This window comes from Pipistrellus hanaki (genome assembly GCF_964339955.1).
Source record: "Pipistrellus hanaki genome assembly, chromosome: 11".
NCBI classification, from domain to species: domain Eukaryota; kingdom Metazoa; phylum Chordata; class Mammalia; order Chiroptera; family Vespertilionidae; genus Pipistrellus; species Pipistrellus hanaki.
The window spans coordinates 30295777-30320083 of NC_140513.1; the positions used below are offsets into that span (position 1 = coordinate 30295777).

Sequence of the window (24307 nt, forward strand, 5' to 3'; positions counted from 1 at the left end):
GTAAGGCTGTGGATCAAAGAAAATTGGTCTGAACATTAGAGCAGGGCAAATATTTGGGAGGAACTGAGGGCAAAGGTGAGAGTCTGATTTAGGGGCAAGCAGTCAATAGTCATTACACATCCTAGTTATCTTTGAAAAATATTAGTTCTCAAATAATATTGGTTGAAAACAGGTATCTGAGTAAACATCATTTCCCTTAATCATTCAGCTTTCTTGCCTAGCTATAAAAAATATGTACAATGAAGCACTACTTTTCAACTTTTATGTGCATACCAATCACCATTGGATTATGATAAAGTAGGTGGAACCTGAAAATTTGCATTCTAACAAGCACACAGGTGATGGTGATGCTGCTGGGCTACGGTTGAGCTGATTTTATTTATTCTTTTATTTATCAGGAGCTTACTACCTGCAGGATAGACTGCTACTTAGTTACTGGGGATGTAATGGTTAATAAGAAAGAGATAGCTATGCCCTCAAGGCTCAACCTAAGAGCAAAAGCAATAAACCCAACACAAAGATTACTTAAATACAATTTTGATTAGGGTCACAAAGGAAAAATGCAGGCTACTATGAAAGCACATGATATGGGAGCCTTGATCTAGTTAGCGGGACATGTTGGTGACTCATGAGGTAAAGTAATCCCCAAGAGACACATGTTGTGTTCTGAAGGCTCACTCTGACTGTGGAAACCTGTTGACTTCTTCCTTCAGCTTCCAAAAGTACTGGCTATATTTAGTATATTGACCCTCTTTTCCTGCTGTACATTTTCCCATGGTGGCCTCAGCCAATCCTTTGACTTTCCTTATCCACCCAGTCTCCATTCTGTCTATCTTCTGAGCTCTGGGTTCAAGTTTCTAACTTTCGTTGGACATATCAACCAGGAGTCACATTAGCCCCTAAAACCCAGCACATTTTGGGACAAACTCCTCACCCTCTTCACCAAATCAGCTCTTCTATATTTCTGACAGGAACATCATTATTATTTTTTAGCCAATCAGGTAAATCTCAGCGTTTTAAAAAATCGATATGGACTTTGCTACTGGATCAAGGATGCAGTACACATTTTTGTCATAGGATCTAAAATAGATATACATTGCACTCATTTTGCTTGATAGTTAAACTAGGTGGAATAAATTGCCATCTCAGTGAATGCTATTTAAATAATATGTGGGGGAGAAAGGAAGGGAACTAGCATTATTTTTAAACATTCATTTAATGTGTGTTTTGCTACATATTTTATGTGCCTTAACTAATTTAGTTTTACCAGCAGCTTTCTAGGAAGATATTGCTGCCTCTCATTGATTCAGATATTCTTATTTTGGTTTTCTTGGAGTTTTTTTTCCCCCCACTCCACTATGGGCATGTTTTACTGAACCATCATCTTCCAGATCACTAATTCTCTCTTCATCTGGGTCTAGTCTGCTGTAAATCCATTTATAGCATTCTTTAAAAAAAACAACAACCACCTATATTTTTACTGATTTCAGAGAGGAAGGGAGAGATAGAAACATCAATGATGAGAGAGACTCATTGATTGGCTGCCTCCTGCATTCCCCCTACTGGGGATTGAGACCTCAGCCCAGGGAATATGCCCTTGACTGGAATTGAACCCAGGACCCTTCAGTCTGCAGGCTGACACTCTATCCATTGAGCTAAACCAGCAATAGCTATCTATAGCATTCTTAATTTCTTTTATCACAGTGTATTTTTCAGTTCTAGAATTTCCATCTATTTCTTTTTTTTTATATACTTATATATAAAAAATATAAGACTCTCACCAGTTCTTTGGTGAGAGTCTCATATTATCATCTATTTTCTTGAACATGTTTAACAGTTATTTTAAAGCCTGGAATACCTGTGAGACGGTTTCTATTGATTATTCTTTTTGTCCTTTTGGTTTTGTTTCTTGGTATGCCTGATGATTTTTAATTAAATGTTGGGCATTATAAATGAAGAACTATGGGAGCTCTGGATAGTATATTATTCCACAGAGGAATTATTCTTTAGCATCTGGCTAGCAGGAAGAGTTTTAGAGTAGGAGCAGATCATCTTAATTCAATCTCTCTTACTTAGATGATGTAGCCTTTCAGGGACCCAAATAATAGCCTGGAGTATATCTAGGGCTCCTCCACTTTGGTGAGCGTGAACTCCAATTATGTTGTTAGTGGTGACAGATCTGATTAGCTTATCATTCCTCTAGCAGCTGTTTTCTGCTCTGCTTCCCTCTGCCTGTGAAATTTACAAATCATCAAATGCCTATGTGGTGGTAGTGGGGAGAGAGTTTGGGGCAATTTCTATGATTCCTTACCCTGGGAATTTGGCCTTCCAGGTTCTGGTTGAATTGGTACCTCTTAGATTCCTTCAGATACTTTTTTATTTTTAAATTTTATCAGTTTTTTTTTTAAAACAATGTATTTGCCCATTATTGCTGAAAGGTGACATTTTATTTTTAAAGATTTGAAATTCAAGGAAGTATGCCTGTTTTTTTATTTATCAGACCATCCAAGAAACAGGTGTCCTTCAGATGTGCAGATGGGAGATCTCTGCTTGCAGTCTAGTTTGCTACATACTTATCTTACAAGAACCTTTGGCTTTTCTCATGACATAACTTTTGCTTTGCTTTCTGAAAAGGTAACCTGAAAAATGAGTGAATTGAATACTATGCGCTTTATCACATATAGAATGATAGTCCTACTTAGCACGGAATGGGTTAGAATAAATGACAAAGATCCCTGAAACTCAGGAGACTCAGCTTCTTAGTTAGGTGTCACAGAGCAGTAACCAAGAGGTAATTCTTTCACAGAGGAAGGGAAAACCGTGGTGACATCTAGTGCCCTTGCCATGCTGATATTTTTATTGTACTTGGTACTTTTGAGGGTTTGCAATCTTAAAGGGTATGGTAACAAGTTTTGAAGTGTTTTTAATGCTACTTGAGTCGGTGTATAGATAACGTGTTCATATAAACACATTACACAATCCCCTATTTTGAAAAGGGCAGTAAATGCAAAAATATTAGTTACCCTCAATCTCAACCTCTAGGAAAGGAAAGAAAATTTAAACCAAGAGGTTGTTAACTTTGGCAGGAGTTTGTGGCTGTAAGATTTCATCACCTCGTTGTCTTATCTGGTACAGTTACCTCTGCCCCAGTTTACTTATTTTTCTGCTTCCTTCTCTTCCGGCAGTGAAACCCTAACTGAAGGAAGCCAAGCTGCATTCCTTGCGATAATGGCTGCGGTGGAGTGGGGGGGATTGGGGGGAAGGGGAGAGGAGCCCTAGTTCTTTGGCGACTGGAAGTTGATATGAATGCTTTCCATTAGAGGGGTGAATTTTCAGTCTCTAGCTTACTGACTAGCCTATTCCTTCCCTCTCTTTCTTCTCATTGTTATTATTGGGATTATAAAATAAGATTATATGCTCTATGTCCCTAAGAAACTTTAAATTTAGTTGTGTGCGCGGTCACCTTAGGAGGGTGGACCTAGGAGCCCCCTCACTCTGACCACAAATCCCTCTCTTCACACCCCTCCTGCCAGGGGCAGCCCCTCTGGGAAAGATGCCCAAAGCCGAGGGGCTGGACGGGCCTCTCCCCCTGGGGGTCACTCGGGGGCAGCCTGGCCCCTGCCCCTGGGCCACAGGCGCCCTCTGAGCCCCAGCCCCCTCGCTGCTTCAGCTGCCCTCCAAAGGTCTGGTTTCAGATGGGGTTTGTTTGGTTGTTTTTGTGTGGGGTGGGTGGGTCATTGCGGTCTTAATTATATTTCTCTTGCTACGTACCAGTCATGTATTAGCTGTCTTTGGATGATGAGTTTTAAAGCCAATAAATAGAAACACCAATTGATTAAAAAAAAAAAACTTAGTTGTGTGGAATGTCAAATATACATGGAAAATTAAATATCTATAGGAAAAAATTAAATAGAAATAGAACTTCATAAAAAACAACAACTAAGTACTAAATAGAGAGTACAGACCCTGCCATAGAAATTCGATGAGTGGGAGGACTCTACTGGAGTCATGTGGAAAGATTCTGTGGACTTGAGGATTAGGAGTTCTTATGGATGTCGTATTGGCAAAAAATGGGTAGACATCTTTGTCAGGGAGACTAATGTGCACAAAGGCTTGGGAAGGAGCAAGATGGGCACAGTTTCTGGAGAGTGTCAGTACAAGAATGTGGGGAAGATGTGGGTGAAAAGGCTGAGGTCCCATAGTGGAGAGCCTCACTTTCCAGTGGCTCTGTTGAGTTTGAGCCTCCCCTAAGCAAAGGGTGTCCATTCATGATCTCTAAGTGGGGGAGTACAGTGAGGATGGTTTTAGGATAGCTAAGCTAATAGATGGGGGAAATATTGTAGGCATGGAGGACAGGAGGTTTCCCTGTGATCCCAATGAATGTGGTAAGGGTTGGCGACATGAAAAGGGAAATGAAGAGGCCAACTGGAGAACTCTTTTGAAAAGACCCTGGTGGCTGACTGGCTATGTGTAGAAGTTATTGGCATTTTATGCAAATATGTGCACTTGAAGTAGTACAGCCTCACAATATTGACAAAGATTATTTTATGGGAAAATTTTTGAAATAACCCTAAACTCTTTTTTTCCACCACAAATAGTCAACTCATGGTACAGGTCTTCATACTTGTCAAAACGGACCCATGCACACAAAAAGCAGTAAGGAGCATCTGATTTTTCTTCTGACGTGCACTGTAAATGTAAAGATGTGTTCTCACGGAAACAAAAAGCCCCTTGGATATTGTGGAGCAGGAGCTGGGATGGGCGTGGCCTCCCATGGATTGACACTAGTGGCCTCACGTGCACTGGTGTGGAGTTCCTCTGGCTGACCGTTCTCCTTTCCTGGTATCATTGTCCTCATTCCTGACTCCAGAACGTCTCCTCTGTCATGATGGTGCCTAGGCTCATGCCAGTCAGAAAATGTCATAGCCCACAGGGCGGCTGGGTGAGCCACTCTCCCACATGCATTACTGACCTTTGTTCCAGAGGAGCATTTCTTGAACTGTGGGCCACGGAGCACTCTCCCAGGGATGTTAGTGTGTAGGCCAGCAGAGGAGTTTCTTGCAGAATTTAAGTTTGAGAAAAGTTGCAATATTTATTCCCTGCTCTGAGGCTTCTATGGAAAATCACAGTGCACATTAGCATTTGAATGGTTTGGAGACGTTGAAATGGGTTAGCCTTGTTGAACCCACTGTTTCCCACACTTAGTTGATGGTGGAACACTGTGTTTGCATTGCACTTACTAGCAGTTACTAATCCAGGCTGGGAAATACAGTTCTTCCTGGTGGCCTCCCTGATAGCAGCAAAGTCCCTTCCATGAATGAGCCAATGAATGTTCGTAAGGCCACAGCTCCATGCTGTCACTGTAGTGGGGAGTTCACATGAATTCTCACATTGAAACTTCAAAACACCCCCCCCCCCCCCCCCACACACACACACACACAACATGAATCTAAGGAAATGGAGGCTCAGATGAGGTAGGACAATTGTCTAAAGTGACACAGGTCAAAAATGGCAGAGTCAGAACTGCAGTCCAGGTCAACCCCAAGTCCAGTGTGGGACCCTCTGCCAGCTCTCCAGGAAGAGTTTTGGGTTCTGTCCATTAAACAGCAGCTGTTTCATCACAAAGCTTTGATGCTGTACCACTTACACCCAAATAAATATCTCCGTCTGTAAAATATACATTGTGATCAGAAAAGAAGCTTTGAACCAGGTGAATCTACACGGGTTCCTTTTCAGCCCACTGACACCTCTCTTACTTTGCACCAAGAGCAGTGAGGACTCATTCATTCAGTCCTCTCCTTCCTGCTTCCCATTTCCCAGGGCTGGTGCCCCGCCCATCCTCACTGATCTGCCATGTCCTCAGGCCCTTCCCCTGTGAATGATAATTCTGAATGATACAGGAGAATGCAGCAGGCACCTCCTGAGCATCATAGCCTAAGACTGAATGTTTGAATGAGATAATGGGATAGGATGGGTAGATAATTACCTGTTTTACTAGTTGTTTGGTTCTCTCATGGGCCTGGAAATTTCTGGGGTGCTCAGACTATTTTAGTTTCTTTTTCCTGCTGCTTCTTTTTAGTTCTTGTCCCTGTTTGGCCAGGAAAGCAGAAGGCCAGGGCAGCTTCCTGTGCTATCGATTCTGTTCTGAGTGTACTTTATCGAAGGGGTTCTTGTTAGTTTGAGTTCTTAGGTTCCTCTCACCTATCAAGAGGCAGAAAGATGGCACCTTCTTCTCCTTAAACTTGGAACTTTATTGGATTGAGTTAGATGTGTTTTCCTCCAGCATTTAGGCAGGGCCGTTAAATTGCTCCCTACTGTTGTTTGCTTCCCTGCTCCGTTAGTAACAATTAATTAGTTTTAAAGTCTTAGAGACTAAACGGGTAGGGGAAAATGTTCCAGCTTGTTTAGACTCTACCTTTCAGTCACCTTTATTGAAAGTGAGAGACAAGGAGAATTACCTCAAAATGAAATTCACAGGTTATCTCCCAGCCTTCTTTGAGTCATCCAGCCCTCAAGTATTCATTTATTTTTCATCTGTAATGTGCAACATCATGGACACCGGAAATCATCGCATCAAATCCTACCAGGTCAAGCTTGTGTTCTATTCATGACTCCAAAGCCTCCTAGCATGTCAGAAGTCAGCATTTTCTTTCCGATTATTGCTCTCTCCGAAAGAAAATGCTAGGAGTGCAGTAGGTGGGATCCAGAGCCTTCCTGTGGTGGAGGGAGAACTATGAATGGAGCTTTGAGGCAGCCGGCATTAGGTGATGTGGGTAGCAAGATCCTTTCCTTCATTTTTAGAAAGCAAATCTTTTAAATTTGTTGCTTCCATTTTTCCTGAAAAACTGGAAGTGGTTATGAGCTCATTACTTCTCTCAGCCAGATTTAATGGTTTCAACACCCTGGACCAGATGCACTTTAAAAAGTGCAGCTGCCCAGTCCTGTCCCCAGAGGTCCCTGTCCTCTGCTTTTACAGAGCTCCAGGGGATTCCAATGTGCATCCGAGTTTGAGAACTGGTAGACCGTTAATGACTCATTCTGCCCTTCTAACTCATTACTGCTCACCCAGGCTTCCTCCCCTTCCCCACTTAGTTTTCCGAGGTATCCCATGGACGAAGAGGCACTGGCCACGAGAGTTTTAATTATGTATGACCCCGAAGCTCGGGCAGCATAGTGACTGAATGAGTAGCATATCCAAACTCTCCAGCCTAATAAACAACATTAGCACCGAAAATGCCCAGAGCGGCGGGGCAGCCACCACTAGAGCTAATTAGGCCCACTGCATCCATGTTTAACCAATGTTCAACCGCACAAAGAGCATTCAAAGGTTAAAGTAAAATGTGACAAGATACAGATGTCAACAGGGATAGGGAGCCACACTGGTTGGAGACAAGCCATCACCAAGCAAATCAATGCCAACTAAGTCGGAAACAGAGGCAGACAAACATGAAAACTCCAGTTTTCCCAAAGCAAGCTGGAGACAGAATCTCATCCCCATAGCTGGTCAACAGCAGTTCTCTGCCCAGGGTTTGCTAATTTCTAATTGGGTGGCTCTAACAGAGCTCAACTGTGGCAAAGTCAATCCAGTTCTAAGAATAGCAGCATGCTTCTTGGACAACCGCAGGATGGTTTATTTATCAATAGGTGAAGTGACTTAAATACTCCCCCCCTGCCATGGAGAGTTTGAGTGTCCTCAGGCCAAACAGCAAAGGGAAACTAGAGCGTACAGGGCAGGGAGGAAGTGCCTGGTGAGAGGAGGGAGCCATATCTTATTCATGAGGCTATCACTTGTGGAAGAGAAACTTAAAACCAAATAATTGCACCGTCTCAAAGTCACTGCTAAATATAAAAATGCATAAACAACCCCACTAAAAGCACTGCATTCAATAAGAGCAGGAACATACTATCATTTAAAAAAAAAAAGAAGAAGAACTTTAAATTGGAAGAGAGAGCGATAAAGTGATAACTGCATTCAAGGCTAAGATGGAAACTAGAAACCACCCATTGTCAGGTAAGGCTCAGGGGTCATACATAATTAAAACTCTCGTGGCCAGCGCCTCTTCGCCCATGGGATACCTCGGAAAACTAAGTGGGGGTGGGGAGAAAGCCTGGGTGAGCAGTAATGAGTTAGAAGGGCAGAATGAGTCATTAATGGTCTTGTATGCATGCTCACTTGTGTATGTAGAGAGATGTAAGAATGGCTCACAGGGAATCACCATTGAAGTTCAGTATGACAGAGGTCTGCTTGGAAATGATAAACTTCTAGACACTGCTTTAGGTTCCCAATATTTGCCTTACCAGCTGGTGCACAGTTCCTTTGCAATATTTTTGTAAACTGGGATACCTAGAAAGATTGGCTCTCAGAGTAGCTGGGTGGGATGTAGCATCTATTAGGTAAGTGCTCAGAACATGATATATAAACCTGCTATTTTCCCTGATGAACATTCTAAGATTTCTTTCTCAGAAATGGGTAGTGAACAGATATGCCCCAGAGCCCCAGTACTTTGGGCCCAACAGGATTGTAGGACTGAGAGCAAAAATTTGAAATGAGTTTTCCATCTTGTTATGGACTAAATTGTGTCCTCCTAAAATTCATATGTTGAAGTCCTGACCCCTGAGTACCTAACAATGTGACTGTTTGGAGATAGGGCCTTTGAAGAGGTGATTAAGGTCAAATGATGTCATATGGTGGGCCCTAATCCAATATGACTCATGTACTTATAAGAAATGGAGAGTAGGACATAAGACACATACAGAGGAAAGACCAGGTGAAGACACAGGGAGAAGACAGCTATCTACAAGCCAAAGTGAGAGGCCTTAGAAGAAACCAACCCAGCTGACACCCTGATCTCAGACTTCCAGCCTCCAGGATTGTGAGACAATAAATATCTGTTGTCTAAGCTGCCCAGTCAGTAGTACTTTGTTATGGCAGTTCTGGCAAACTAGCATATACCCTGGAAGGCAGTCTTTGTTTCCAGAAGAAGAGCATATTTATTGTCTTTAGGTGTTTGGCCCAAACCAAAATGCAAATTATTAAAAAAAATAAAATGAAGAAAAATCAAACCCACCTCTACTGACATGAAAACTTCATAGACAGGAGTTCTGTGTCCCTTAGGGATTCCTGGATAATTACAGGGAAGCCTATTGATGGCTATGTTGACTATCAGGGTCTCTTGTCTTCTTCTGTTCATTCTTTTTTGTTTGCCCCTCAGTCTAGATGCTCAGACTCTCATATTACAGGGCATTGAGGACCTGCTTGCTGCCTGAGTCACAGCAGTTGGTGGTTCTGACTGAGATGAGAGATTTCCAAGTGGTAACTGTATATTATAGAAAGTCAAAGAATGGTCTAAGCAGCTGGGCCTTTGGGAATTTCAAGATTTATCTCAAGAGCCTAATTGAGCTGGTCAGTTTAAAGTCCATGATTAAGATTTTTTTGAATTAAAAAAATTGTTTTCTAATGAGTTGAACACACTGTAATTGATTAGATGGAGAATAGGCAGTAGATTCTAGTACTTTCTCCCCCACCATCTGCTGACTTTATAGCTAAGAGATACAATTTCAGTTTAGCCAAGGCAGCTGGCTGCCAGACTGCAGCTTATAGATAGGTCCCATTGTTTAAGTCCTTTATTATCTTAATGTCACCTTTGTTTTTGTGACTTATGTGCACATTTTCCATTCCCAAGGAGTTTAGGCACAAAGAATGTCATAAATTTACAGAACACGGGAAAAATGAAAAACGAAAGGAAATCAAGCAAAAAGGCCTGGTGTTTGTCTATATTCTGGAGGAGGATTTGTCTGTATTAGAAAGGAAAGAAGGAAGGAAGGAAGAAAGAGAGAAAGGAAAGAAGGAAGAGCATGGAACAAATGTCAGGATGCCCAGTTGTCATGGCCTTGCTATGTAGTGCTGGGCATGTTCATTACAAGTTTTCTCATTGGTCACATCTTCCTTTTACCCTATCAACCTAGCAAAGTTGTTAGTGTGATTGAAAGGAAAGCATATAAAAATAAAGAATGATGTGCAAATTAAATTTAATAGACTCCTCAGAAGTATAATCCCATTTCTAAGGCACCTCCTTAATCTTTGGTAAGTTTTAATGTCCAGTGGGAGAGAACCTCTTAGAGGGAATGAAAGCCCACAACACAGGAACAGTGTGTCTGTCAGAAAGAGCTATCATTGAATTGCCTCAGACAAAGATCAGTCCTGTGAGTTTTGATTAGGACTTGGTGTGTTGGGGTCGCTTGAGCCTACTTTCTGAGAGCCTTCTCTCCCCAGGAAATACTGACCATTAAGATCCCAGACCTCTTGGGGGAGTGAGAGGATTTGATCTCCTAGTGGGAGGAGTGACAATGACTTTGAGATCTTTTATTCTCCAGTAGCTAATACAGCAGAATAAAAACCAGAACCCATCTGACCCCACTGGGAAAGATTGCTGGTTCCTAAACTGGCAGATGGGACTGAGGATTTGGATTTAGATCTGGAGGAACTATGTGGACTGTTGAGAATCCAGAAAGTGATGACTGGATGACACTTCAGCCTCTAATCAGAACAGCCATTCTTTGCCAGCCCAGATAGAGAAGCTGTTGAATAATTCATGAGGATTGCCTTCAGCAATAACAATGGGAATGACCCAATCTGAAGTGCAAAGAATGGCAGGGAAGGAGCAGAGCCAAGGTAAGGATATTGTTATGACTGAATGATTGTGTCTTCCTCAGATTCATATCTTGAAGCCCTAACCCCAAGTGTGGAGATGAAGCTTCTAAGGAAGTAATTAAAGTTAAATGAGGTCATAAGGGGGATCCAATAGGATAACCGCTTTCATAAGGAAAGAGACCAGAGATCTCTCTTTCTCTCTCTCCTTGAGAACCCTGAGGAAAGGTCATGTAAGGACATAGAAAGTGGCCATCTGCAAACTAAGGGGAGAGCCCTCACTATACACCAACCCTGTCAGCAACCTGATCTTGGACTTCTGGTCTCCAGAACTGTGAGAAAATAAATTCCTTAATAGAAGACTAAGATAGATGCTTTGTGGAGGTCATTGCTGAGGGAAATGGACCCTCACTTTTCTGAGATCTTCTGAGACGGCTTCAGATTGTCAGCTCAGAACACATGAGGCAGGAGTGGCATTTACCATCTGCTCCTCTCTCCCACTGTTGAGTGTGAATCCTGGGAGGGTTAACTCTCCTTCACTTGTGTTCTGCCCTGCACATGTGCACAGGCCTAGGTATCTATTGGTTGCTTCTGTGGTCTTGGGGAAGCCCCAGGATGGAAGTAAGGATGCAGAGAGTATTTGAGATATGATCAGTATGAAACGAGCTGGATCCTGCACAAATTTGGCTGAAATTAGAGTTGGAATACCAGATGTGTCTGCTTGTAGATACCTGGAAGTGCTCCAGACTAGGAGGTCACAGTTCCAGAGACCTAGGATTAGGAGACAGGCAGTGAACAATCGAACAGATTGAAGGATGTCAAAGGCCAGAGTCAAGAAGCCAGAGCTTTGAGGAGTGTGCACACTCTTAAATAATGAATAAATGGACTCTAGATTCTCTACAGTATTCAATTTAATTTTCCTCTTCCTATCTTTTGGATTATATCATGAAAACTTTTACTATTGCTACTTATCTGAGTAAGATCAATATCCAGGAATGTAACTCTTCCCTCTATTCTCTGTGTTGGGTGGGTGTCCGCTAATGAAGAATGAAATAAATGATGGTAGGCAGCAGAAAGGTAGCTAACAAAATGTCTAGAATAATAAACATTTTTAAATGAATGAATAACTCACAAATGGAAACCAGTGCTTGGCCAAGTTTAGGTCTTTAATTCTGTTCCTTTGGATTCTCTCCCACTCCAAGTTCCTTGTTCCACTTAGCATTTGTGTTTTTGGACTATAAAATTTCTGTATTTGATAAAGATGGCCAGTATGAAGGCCTCTTTCCCCCCTAGCTTTATTGAGCTATAATTGACATGTGACACTGTTTAAGTTTAAGGTACACAATGTGAAGATTATGTATATATTATGAAATGTTTACCACAATAAGATTAGTTGACACATCCTTTACCTCACATAATTGCCATAGTGTTGTTATGGTGAGAACATAAAAGATATACTCTCACAGCAACTTCTAGGCATACATACAGTGCAGTATTGTTAACTATAGTCACTGTGCTGTACATTAGCTCCCCGGAACGTATTCATCTGATAACTGGAAGTTTGACCCTACATCTCCCCATTTCCCCCAGCCCTTGGCAACCACCATTCTACTTTATGTTTATAATAGAGGCCCAAATTTTAGAAGTATTTTCTCATTCCTTTTAGTTATGGCGTATGATGGAACAAATACTCCTGTTAAATGACTCCTTGGACAGGTCTTGGGGTTATAGCACCCTTACTTAATACACACAGAAATCTCTGTTCTTTGGTTTTAGTGGTTACTGACCAACCCCAAGTTTCAGCCATTCGACCATCAAATGCATATTAAAATGGAGGTGAGTGAGGGCCTATGTACTTCTTACCACTCATCTATTAATTAGTAGCAGCAGAAATATCTTTCAGCTGGGAGGGACTTCCAAGAAGAACCCACTTCAATCCTGTCATTTTAATAGATGAGGGGTCAAGTGACGTGACTGGGTTCACTCAACAAACAGTAGCCAAGCCTCTGTTCCGAACCCACATGATCTAACTAAGTCCATTGCTGTTCTGAAGGATGGGACATTCATGGAGTCACTGATAGTGTGGGTGATATTGGGAAGAACCCACTAACTTTTACCCTCAAATATTCCTTCAGTTATTTTTTTTCCACTGCTTAAGTTCAGGAAAGTAATTTACCACAGAGCAGACTGTCATGTCTAGTATTGATATTTCTGAGTAGTTGAACTTTAGACAGCTGCTGGGTGGTTCTCTCTCTAGGAGGTTTTATGAAGCTTATACATGTGTCATCATTATGAATGAGTTTATTACGAGAGGTGGGGCAATACTGTAATGACATGTTTGTCTTTGTTGCTCATGTGAAGCTAATATAGCCTTTCATAGAGCAGGGCCATGCCTTGAATTTTATAGGACCTCCCCCTTAACAAACTCAGTGCGTCACTCATTAGGCTTCTTAGATCTCTTAGCTTGTGTTGTACTGAGTTGTATTTTTAAAATTGAGAATTATTTAAAAAATATTTAAAACATTCATAAATTGCTATTTTAATGTGATATCATTTATCACTTAGCTGGATTAACAGAACACAGAGTACATAATGTTGGCAAGGGGCAGGGAAAGAGGATGCCCTCATACATGTCCGGTGGAAGTTAAATTGTGTAACCACTATGGAGGATACTTTTATAATACCGATACATACACATAAATATATACTCTTTGAATCAACAGTTCCATTTCTAGGAATTGGTGTTGTGGGCATTATTTTTTCTTTATATTTATTGTTGGTACTATTGCAGATGTCCCCGTTCTTTCCCTCCCCCTTCCACTCAGTCCCCTCCCCCTTCCCTCTGGCCATCAGCGCCATTATGAAGGATCTCAGAGATTACCATTAAATGAAAATAGCAAGTTGCTACCATTTGTGTTAAAAATGGGGAAGAACATAAGCATGATTACTGTTTATGTGGAATATCTCTGGACATGTACATAAGAAATGATACTGTTTACCTATGGGGAGAGTTGCTGGGCTGTGGTGGACAAGGGCAGGAGGGGCTTTTTGCACTGGAAACCCTATTTTGTACCATTCCAAATTTTTAATTTAAAGTTCATTTTAGGGGGAAAAAAGCACATATGGATGTGACTTCCAGTCTGCCCATTCCAAGTTTTAAACGATTATTGAGCGCACTGAGCTTCTATTATTCTTGTTGTGAACTCTGTATGCTATGTACTGTATATGAACATACATAATTATATGTAATATTTAAATTTATCCTCATTTATATGTGACTTGGCTGGTGACTAAAAGAAAATGTTTTTCTGCCGGCAAACTTGTAAAATTGTTGAGATTTTTAGTGTAGTCAAGGATAGTTATTTATTTTAACTTTATGTAAGTTTTTAAAAACATCTAGTATTTAAAACACACTCATGTCTATGTAGTTTTAAAACGTGTCAAACCACATATTGCTTAGGGATATATGAATTTGTAGTAAAGGTATAAAGAAATGTGAGGACATGATAAACACTAATTCAGTGGAGTCCATGGAGAGGGGGCATACGAGATGGAATCAGGAGGGATGGCTGTGTGGTTGTCACTGTATTTTTCTTTATCTTCATGTGTATAGCAATCTAAAGAGTTAATATGTGTTTCTAACTTGCTGCTGGGATATTACAGTCAGAGCTCTGTGAAATCACAAAAAAAAGATGCAGAACATAACCTTTACTTTCCTTGTTCTCCGTTGCCTCACTCCAGTACCTAGAACAGTCTGGCAGAGAGTGGGCCCCACAAAATGTTTATAAAAATGAATGAATAGGCACAAAAGCCCCTTGAGCTGCTGTGATGGGTGGTGTGATCTTCTAGCGTAGGGGTGTCGAACTCAATCAGAGAAGGGGCCAAAATCTAAAATCCAGCCTAAATCGCGGGCCGAATGGTTTACTGAACAGTCATAAACTGACAATGTCATAAACTGACAGCGGAGTGCAGTGATGACAGCGCGGTGCGGGCCACATTGCAAGGCCTAGCGGGCTGGATTTGGCCCGCGGGCTTTGTGTTTGACACATGTGTTAAATCTAGCGTATCATCTATGCCATGGGAGCCCAGAAAACGGGTGCCATACTGATGATGTCTCCCACCTTTCAGATGGTGGGGGAAAAGGAACCTTGGGAAGTTTCTCAGTAACTGGAAATAAACATGAAATATAAATAGGTGATGGAGTTTATGATAAAATTCAGTCCCCACCTGTACTCCAGAGCATACAGCTTGAAAAAGACTTTTTTATGGTTTGACGTAAGAAAGACCAGATGTTTTCTTTATGTGTCATACTCAATGGCCCGCTTTATAAATACTGTATATTTGGGAAACACAGACAATGTGGGTGTAACTCTTGAGCCTGCCCTAGCAAAGCTGTTGCTGTCTGTCATGTATTTATTCCCAGCCCAGGAGCCATATTGTATGGGAGCAATTAGAATGAGTGGCATTTACTACCGCCCACTGTCAGTAGCAGAACAACCTTTGCTTCTTTAGGGTAGCAGTCAGTCATGGCTCACATCTTTACTATTTAGAGATAGAATGAAAAGAGTGTGGGAAAATAATAAGCAAGGCTATTGTACAACAGCTACAAAAGATGTGTTACTATATGGAGACAATAAATGAATAATATGCTATTGTTGTCAGTTAGCTCACCATATATAGCTAGCTACAGCAGTGTTGTTCAACAAAAAATATGGTGTGAGGCACACATGTAAATTTTTCCAATAACTGAATTAGGCATCCATTTTTGTTCCTCAGTCTCACTAGCCACACTTCAAGTGCTCAATACAGTGTGAAGCTGGAACTTATTCATACATTTCTATATTAGACTCCTTTTTCCTGATTCCAAGAAGCTGTTTGTCAATACATTTTTGAGAGTATATAATAAAGATTAGTTATATTACACTTGAGTCAGAAACGAATGAAACAGATGTATATATTGCTTTGGGTTACATTAGTTTTCTGAGTGAGACTTTGCTTCTATTTTGATGAACCCAATTCTAAGAATTCAGATATAAGATCCAAGATTTAAGGTGAATAAAATTCTGGGTGATAATTCTTTCACATATACACTTAAGCAAGGTAAAAAAAATCCAAGAAGCTCTTACCTTAAGAAGTAATATCTAACTTCCCAGTTTTCAGAGAAAAAAGTAATACATTTGGGCACGAGAAAAAAAAGAGTCCACCCACAAAAAATCAAAGGGAACTTAAAAAAATATAAAAATGTAATTTCATGGTTTATATGAATCTCAAAAGTTCATTAATAAGGAGTGGGTAATTTAGCTGCTGAATCTGAACTAGTAGAATTTGAAATTGAGCAAAGCAATTCGAGTGTAGATTTTGTTCCAGACTTTAGACCTCCTATATCATGTAGGACGATATTGATGGAGAGATGGACAGCCGTTCACGTCCAAGGTCCAGGAGGCTAGGACAGAACTGCTGGAGGAAAGCCCGGGGATGTTCCCCTTGCTCCCCATCAGCGTTGCTGCTAAGAGCCCAAAGGGGGCCAACGCTCTTGAGTGTCCCCATCTCCCTGCTGGTATCTTGTAAGGACGAATCAAGTCCTGGAAATGAACTTAAACTCACAAACTAACCAGAATTCACAGGGGAATCCCTGGAATTGTTATTAATAATGAACAGACACATGACAGGCTGTTTCATCTGTCAGAGTGAGGGGCAGTGCACTTTTGTGGGCCTGACCCTGTGACCCACTCTCATTCAGCAGTGGAGCGGCTAGCTCTTCTTACCTCATCCCTGCCAGCTGCCACTTCGTTCTCCTGCTGGCGCACCTTCACGCTGACTTCACAGCGCATCTCATCAGAAGCTAGCCATGGTGTTTCTGTGGAAGGTTCACATCAGCATTCCTGTCAGGCACTCATTTGGGCTGACAGCAGCCCACTCTCCATGGTGGTTCTGACAACCACCCAGGCAAGGCAATCCTTGTTCCCCATTAACATGAAACATGATGGGAGTAGTCAGGGTTTACATGTGTGCGCTGTGTGTATGTGTGCATTGAGGCAGTGTAACATTGTCTTCTATGGCTCTTAAAAGAAGTTCAAAAACTAGCCTTTATGATGAGCACATGCATATAATGGAAAATAGGGAAATGCACAAAATGACAATATAATCTCCCTTTATCCACCTCTTCAAAATAATCACTGAAGGAGCTGGTCTTCTTCCAGTGTTCAAAAATAACCCTTTTGACTTTGTTTGAAAGGTAAGGTGTGTGTGTGTGTGTGTGTGTGTGTAATTATTTTCCTCATCATAAAAACAAGCAAACCTATTGCTGTAGCTTAGGGGACCTGAGCTCAGTGCTCTTGGATTGAGGATAATTTGCCAATGGGTTGCTTATGCCACAGAGCTTCTATACATACCGTTTTCATCTGCAGGGACTTATTAAATGGGCATTCATTAGAGCCTCATTGTCTGCCTTTTGTCCATTTGAAGAGATTGCCCTCTACCCCATCCAATTGGAAATGGGGATTTCTACACTGCTTCCACTTTGAATTATCTCCCTGCTGCAAGCGTTCCGATGGCCCCGAGGCTGGCTCTGGCCCTTGAGTTCAGCATGGTGTTTTTCTAGAAAGTGGGTTTCTTACAGTTCTGTTTCTCCTGCCCACGGCAACGGGCAGGCGGGCTTTGCAGCAGCAGCCAAGGCCGATCAATACCTGACCCCGTGGCCACCGAGACCCCGGCTCCCGTGGCTTGGAGGCCAGCCCTCCCTTCCCGGGGAGCTGAGGCTCTTTGTTCCAGGCTGACACGCGGGGACCTGCTGTTCTAGAGAGGAGGAGGAGGAAGGACGCTGGTGCTATGCATTCTGTCCATAATTGCCTTTTGGGCAATGGCCTTGCGAAGAAAACACGAAAAAACAAATGTAAAAACTGAGGGTGACAGTTGGGGTCTCATTAGCTAAGTGGCTGCCACAATGTATCTAGGAAAGAGGCTGTGGCATGTGGGAGACTGTGTCTGAGGAGCTGAAATTGCAGGCGTGTGTGTGTGTGTGTGCGTGCGTGCGTGCGTGTGTGTGTGTGTCTGTGTGTGTGCCTGGTGTGTGCACAGACTGCACGCCTGGAGGCGGGGCAGGCATTTCAGGCTTTGCCATATAATTTACTTGCTTCAGCTTAAAAAAAATTGTCAGGTTGCATCAGCCTTGGTATGTGTGTGTTTGAATCTCTAAATTCCAGCTTAGGCTTTGTAGAGGGGCATTCACTGGAAGAATAAACATGTTATGGCATTAAAAAAATTGCGGCATAAAATACATACAGTAAATGCCTCCAGTGCAGACTTCAGAGAACAGCCTAGACTGCAATGAGAGCATGTCTATACGCTAGAGATCCCCGGTGGCAATCTGAGCATTGTAGGAATATTTCAGTGAGCCCCAGCTGCCCTCTCCCCCTTCTCCCCTCTGCCCCCCCCGCCCCCCCATTTCCTTACAAAGCTCAGAGAGGAAGTCTGTGCTTTGGCTACAATTCCCACCTCCAACAAAAGTGGTTTTAGAGCTGAGATGTGTGTGCACCTCTTCTCACCTCCGCGAAGCTGAGGTTGGCCAAGGCTGAGTGACATCATGGGGTCAGCAGGGCCCGAGTGGGATGGATGGCCATTCGTTGTCTCAGGATTCCTAGGCTGGGAGCGCCTCCGCGTGCCTCCCTCCCACCGCCCGCCAGACAACGGTTGCCCAACGGCCGCTCTGAGCCCGGGCCTGGAGCAGATCCTGCCGCAGATCCTGGGGACTTGTTGCTGTGGGACCTGAGCGCATCCGTGGGCCACCGAGCAGCTGCAGCCCGCCCTTCGGACCCGCTGCTCTGTCCGCTCTGCGACCTGTGGGCCTCGGGACCAATCCTCAGACCCGCCAGTGCAGTTCGCAGGCAGCCTTGCTGCCCTGCAGCGACTGACATCTTGGAGCCCCTGGAGAGCCTCAATCCCTGGTGCTGAGCCCCTTCGGGAGCCAGCGCACAGTGTGAGCCTTAGCCTGGCCCAGCTCTCAGCCTCTGTTTTTCGGAAGGAAGGCTGAAGGCCTGGCTTCAGCCCATGCAGCTTCCTCAGCACAGTCCCCGCAGTGCCCACGTCCCTCTGGGAGACGGGGCTGTGCTGCTAAGTGTAGCGGTGACCTCCCCACCCAAGGCCTTCCGACCCCACCACTGGGAGCGCTTCGGCTTCTGGAGACCCGGGTGAGGTGGGTTCGCCCGGGCTTCTCTTCTACTCTGAGCGCTCTGACCACCTCCCACTGATGACTGCCTCCAACGTGGATGTTAGTGCCCAGCTCACCGCCGCCTTGCAAACTCCGATCTCTGTAGATGAGGTGAAGGCCTATGAGGCCCTGGAGGCCCCGGATGAATTGCTGGATTCAGAGATGCCTGTGATTGAAAGGTCTGGAGTGGGCCAGGGTCGCGCACTGTGACATGAGGCGAGAACGTATAAAAAAAGATTTTATTCCGACCACCTGGGTGCAGGTGGGCTGAGACCGGCAAAGGCATCAGCGAAGAGAGCAGGGGGAGAGAGGGTTTTATTAACCCTTGCTGGCTGCAAGCCGCTCTGTTGACGTAAGGGTCCGGTCCATCCCTGGTTTCCCCCATGCCAGGTGTCTTCTGGTGTTCTGAGCTATGCTGTGCTCAAGGCTGCAAGCTTTCTGCAAGATATCTGCTAAGCACAATACGACTTTCTTCGCCCTGTTTTATTCTCTTTAACCCTTTTAGTCATCACCTCCCAGCTCTCTGAGATCCCCACATTCTTCCTTGGGGTGGCTGGAGACGTGGCGCTGGGTGATGCAGTGCACGCACGAATGCTTTGCAGCCTCACTTTTTTGGTCAGAGTCTAGAGCAAGGCCTTACGGAAGAGTCACCTCCTGCCTGCCTTGCTGTACATCCTTTTCCCCATTATGGCTGCCGCCCCCCCTTGGGCCAGCTGGATCCGGAGGACTAAGAATCAGAGGAGGAAGACTGGAGACTGGGTTGGTGGGAGAGACACCCAAGCATATTGCTGTGTAGGTTGTGGACATGTTGGCACTCCATTTGCCCCCCGAGAAGCCCTTGAGCCCGCCGATGCCCATGCTGGAAGAGGCCTGGCTCCTGGTGCTGGCTGTGCTGTCTGATGGAGCAGGTGACCACATCAGGCAGAGATTGCTGCCCCCACGACTGCAGATTGTGTTCAAGGGCTTGGAGGACCCGTTGTGCGCAGTGCTGCGCTGCTTGCCCTGGGCCGGTTCTCAGAGAGCCCAAGGCCTCCTCTCGGCAGCTGTCAGGGGAGGGGATGCCACTGCTCCTTGCCGAGCTGAAGTCAGTGTCTCCTGGGCACACGCACCACCTCGCCAGGGCCTGCTATGTCCTTGAAAACTCCGTGGAGAACCCAGGTCCGAAAGTGCAGCCCTATTTCCGGAGCTTACGGAGTGCATGCTGCAGCCCCTGAGGAGCCCAGCAGCCCCCAGGCCAAGGAGCTGGCTGTGAGTGCCCTGGGGGCCTTTGCCACGGCTGCCCGGGCCTCCTTGCTGCCCTCCTTCCCCACCGCCACGGAGCACCTGCTAGGCCATTTGGTCCTTCAGCCTTTGCGGATCCAGGGCCCAGAGACACTGGGGGTGCTGGCACGAGCAGTGGGGGAGACCGTGAGGGCCCTGGCTGAGGAATACCGCCCGCTGGGCCTGGGCCTGTGTGACCAGGTAGACGACCCTCACTTGAGGTGCTGCACATGCAGCCTATTTGCAGCCTGTTTGCAGCCTTATGGGTGAGGGCCTGGCACCCCACCTGCCAGAAATGCCTACACTCATGCTGTCATGCAGGGCATTGTGCCTCAGAACGACAGCAGCAGCTCCTTCCTTCCGATTGGTGATGAGAGTGATGGGGAGGACGAGGAGGACCTCATGGCTGAGGACGAGGAGGAGGAGGAGGGTGACTCGGAGATCTCAGGGTGCAGTGTGGAGAAGGCCTCCTTCCATGAGAAGGGAGACACCTGTGCTGCCCTGGGGGCGATCTCTGTGAACGCCAGTGTGGCCCTCCTTCCCTACATGGAGAGTGTCTTTGAAGAAGTATTCAGAGTTCTGGAGTGCCCCCGCCTGAATGTGTGCAAGGAGCCCTTGAGGCTCCGGGACAGTTCCGCTGTGCTCTGCACAAGGCCTGGCAAAGTGCCCTTCAGAGCCAACACTGCTGCCCTGCAGGCCCCCCCTGGCCCAGGGGGCGCTGTCCTACATGCAGGCGGTAACCGGGGAGTGGGAGTGCCAAGTGGTGGTGGCCGTGCTGGAGGTCCTGACAGGGGCTGCGCAGCTGAGGGACCCTCACCTGCAGCCTGCTGGGTGCCTTGCTGAGCTCTGCAGCATGCTCAAGGCCACGCTGCAGAGAAGAGCCTGTCAGGGCACTGAGGAGAAGGAGGGGAGTAGGACCAGGCTGACAATGACGCCCTGTCGCTAGACTAGGCCCGTGAGGCCATTCCTGCCCTGGCAGCTGCGAGGGGGAGACACTTTTGCCCCCTTCTTCGCTGGGTTCTTGCCATTATTGCTCTGCAAGACGAAACGGCTGCACAGTGGGGACGCTGTGGGGACGCTGGCAGAGTCCATTCAGGGCCTGGGTACTGCCACAGCCCCCGTGCTGCTGAGGCCACCAGGGAGACCGGCCCCGAATTGTGGGGCAATGCCACCTTCTGGCTGAGCATGGGGGCTTCCCTGTCTGGGAATACTCCTCCAAGCTGGTGGGGCTTCTGTTGCCCATGTGGGCATGGGAGCGCCAGGATGGTGCCATGGTAACATCAGTGGGGCGCTGGCCCACCTACTGATGGCCAGTTCCACAAGGAAACCAGAGCCCCGGGTGTGACTGCTCTGCCGCACACCCTGCTGCTGAAGAAGGACTCAGAGGAGGGGGTAACCATAGGCTTCCGCCTTCTGGACCAAGGCAGCCCTCACCAGGCTGTAGATGTGGCTCCCGAGCTCCTGCGCATCTGCAGCCTCCTCCAGGCTGACGACAAGACCCCACTAGATGCCAAGGCCGCACCGCTGCTGTTCCTGACCTTCTTGGCGAAATAGCACACTGACAGCTTCCACTCAGCACTGGGTTCACCGCCTGGCGACAAGGCCCAGGAGCTTCAGGCCATCCTGGGCCTCACCTAGACTGTGGGCGACAGCTGGGCCAGACAGAACAGCCTGCCTGGGCCCCAAGACCACCTCTTAGCCAGTCCCACCTCATGCCTTACTGGATTCTGGAGTCCCAGCCCTGCTTGCTGCCTTAGGGAGCTGACTCTGGGGCTGGATCTGCTGTGTTGTGGGACAATACAAATGGACGTGTGACAATATAATAATTATAAAAGTATAATATGCTAATTAGACAGGACAGCCGAACGACCTTCCAGAAGTCATTCTGGACATCCTTCCGGACGAAGCTGAGATGACAGGGGCCAAGGCAGAGGCAGTTAGGCAGGCGAGTGTTTAGGGGCAATCAGGCAGGCAGGCAAGTGGTTAGGAGGGATGAGGCAGGCAAGCAAACGGGCATCAGGCAGGCAGGCAGAGGTGGTTAGGGGCTATCAGGTAGGTAGGCAGGTGAGCAGTTAGGAGCCAGCAGTCCTGGATTGCAAGAGAGTGCAGGCTGGGCTGAGAGATCCCCCACCCTCACGTGCACGAATTTTGTACACTGGGCCTCTAGTACTGTAATAAGGGCAATTCATTTTCTGCTATAAATGAATAAATTAATTAATAAACAAATAAATAATAAATAAATATCCACAGACTGGGAGCCAGAGGCTTGTGTTCTGGACGGGCTCTGTCACTAGCCAGCCTAGCTCACTGTGTTTGGGTTTGATTTCTAAAGTCCTGTTCTATAATTTGATGGCAGTATTCCAGTGGAAATATGGCCTGTTATATAAAACCAGTGAACCCCATAACCCCAGAGTTCAGCCAGGAAACTTCCGTGATCCTGGGGTGAGACCAGATGTTCCTCTTCTAAAAGACATTTTACAGCTGTTCACTGGCCTCATTCTGTCTCCTCGGCAGCTGTGGCCTGGCCACTCAGCAGGCTGCAACAACGATTGTAGAGCCCCTCACTAGTTCTGGACTAGGGTTTTACATTTTTTAAAAAATTATTTTAAAGTATATGTGCATGGCTTTCAAAACTACAAATGGATTCTTTCTCCAAGGGACCTTTGGCTGGTGGGCCAGTTGTTCTGATTTAGCTGTGCCCATGATAACATCAGTGGGGCACTGGTCTGGGTTCTGGAACATTGCTGTCCCTGTTAAATATTTTCAACGTGGCCCCTCAGCCCACAGAGCATTTAACGAGAACCCTAGTGTAGCCCCTCAAAAAAAATGCTATTTTCCTTTTTGATTTCCCTGCTGCCTACAGCAGCTCAGCAAGGTACCTCTCATGAACATGTTTCATATGAACAAGACCTTCACTTCTACAAGCTGGGCAAGACCACAGGCCATGGGAGACCGGGGATTTCTAAAGAGGGCTGGTGTGCTGTCGGGGTCTGTCTGCCTTTGCTTCTCCCCGCCGTGTCGATAGAGCTGAAAAAGACCCCAAGAAGAGATTGTGGGTCACAGCTCCTTCCACTGCTGCCACGATAATTGGAAATTTGTGGAGATGAGATGCTTTTGAGGTTTGGATAGCTTAAGGCAGCTTGGCTAAAATGAAAGTCAGACTAGATTTTAAGCATCTTTCCCCCTCTGAGATCCTGGGGAGGGGATTAGAGGGTGGCCCAAGTGCCTTAATTTATATGGTTATTGCTTCTATTCTGAGGCTCAGTGGAACTTTGGAGATGGAGCTGATAGTGATTTACTACTCTGAAAATAAGACAGTGTCTTATATTAATTTTTGCTCCCAAAGATGTGCTATGTCTTATTTTCAGGGGATGTCTTATTTTTCCATGAAGAAGAATACGGTACACATTTATTGTTAAATGAAAATAAAGGAAATTTATTACCTGTATACGGTACAGTAGTACAGTAGTTGTCAACACAAACCAGACAAACTGTGAATCCTACTGTATGAAGAATTTACTCATTTATTCAATGACAATCATGTCATCATCTTCTGGAACATCATCATAACAATGCAATTCCTGAATTTCCTGGTGAATTTCTTGTGACTCCATTTCTTTCAGAATCAGTGGACCAAATCTCTCATGTTTAGCCTAGCGGGGCCTTATTTTCAGGGGCTGCCTTATATTTCACTCAGAAGGAAACCTGTAAGTAGGTCTTATTTTCGGAGGATGTCTTATTTTTGGGGAAACACGATACTTGCATTGGCTACCCCAAAAGACCGCTGTCTCGCCAAGGCTACCATTTGCACGTGCCACCTGTGGGTTTAGAGCTGCTGTGCTGGGTTTGGCTCTGTTGCTGATGAACTTAGTCACTCTCAGCAGGACAGTGGCTGCCTGGAATCCTGGCTGGCTGTGACAGGGTTTGGGGGCTGGGCTGCTGGAGCTGCTGCTTTTCACCTATCATGTGCCGCAGCCTCTGTCTGCCACTTGCTCTGATTCTTGGCTCAGATGCCTACAGGCCAGGCAGGTAGCATAGGGCCAGACGCCATACAGTAGGGAGTAGTAGAGACTGTGGCAGAGGCAGCATGCTCCTCATCAGATAAGGATGTTTATTTTTAGGTTTGTGATATAATGTCTCTTAGAGAAGTGAATTTAGCAATAATTATAGGAAGATTAGAAAGGTGTGAAACT

At 45.3% G+C, this 24307-nt stretch overlaps 1 protein-coding gene and 1 pseudogene across 4 annotated transcripts in view; both read left to right on the forward strand.

Annotated features, from left to right (window-relative positions):
- Positions 1–24307, forward strand: part of FRMD3 (FERM domain containing 3) — a 218490-nt gene that overhangs the window by 43846 nt on the left and 150337 nt on the right. The gene's annotated exons all lie outside the window — the stretch shown is intronic.
- Positions 616–21752, forward strand: LOC311630218 (importin-4-like; annotated as a pseudogene). The gene is made up of 4 exons: positions 616–633; positions 12425–12484; positions 18441–19040; positions 19374–21752. The product of its transcript is annotated as an importin-4-like (transcript).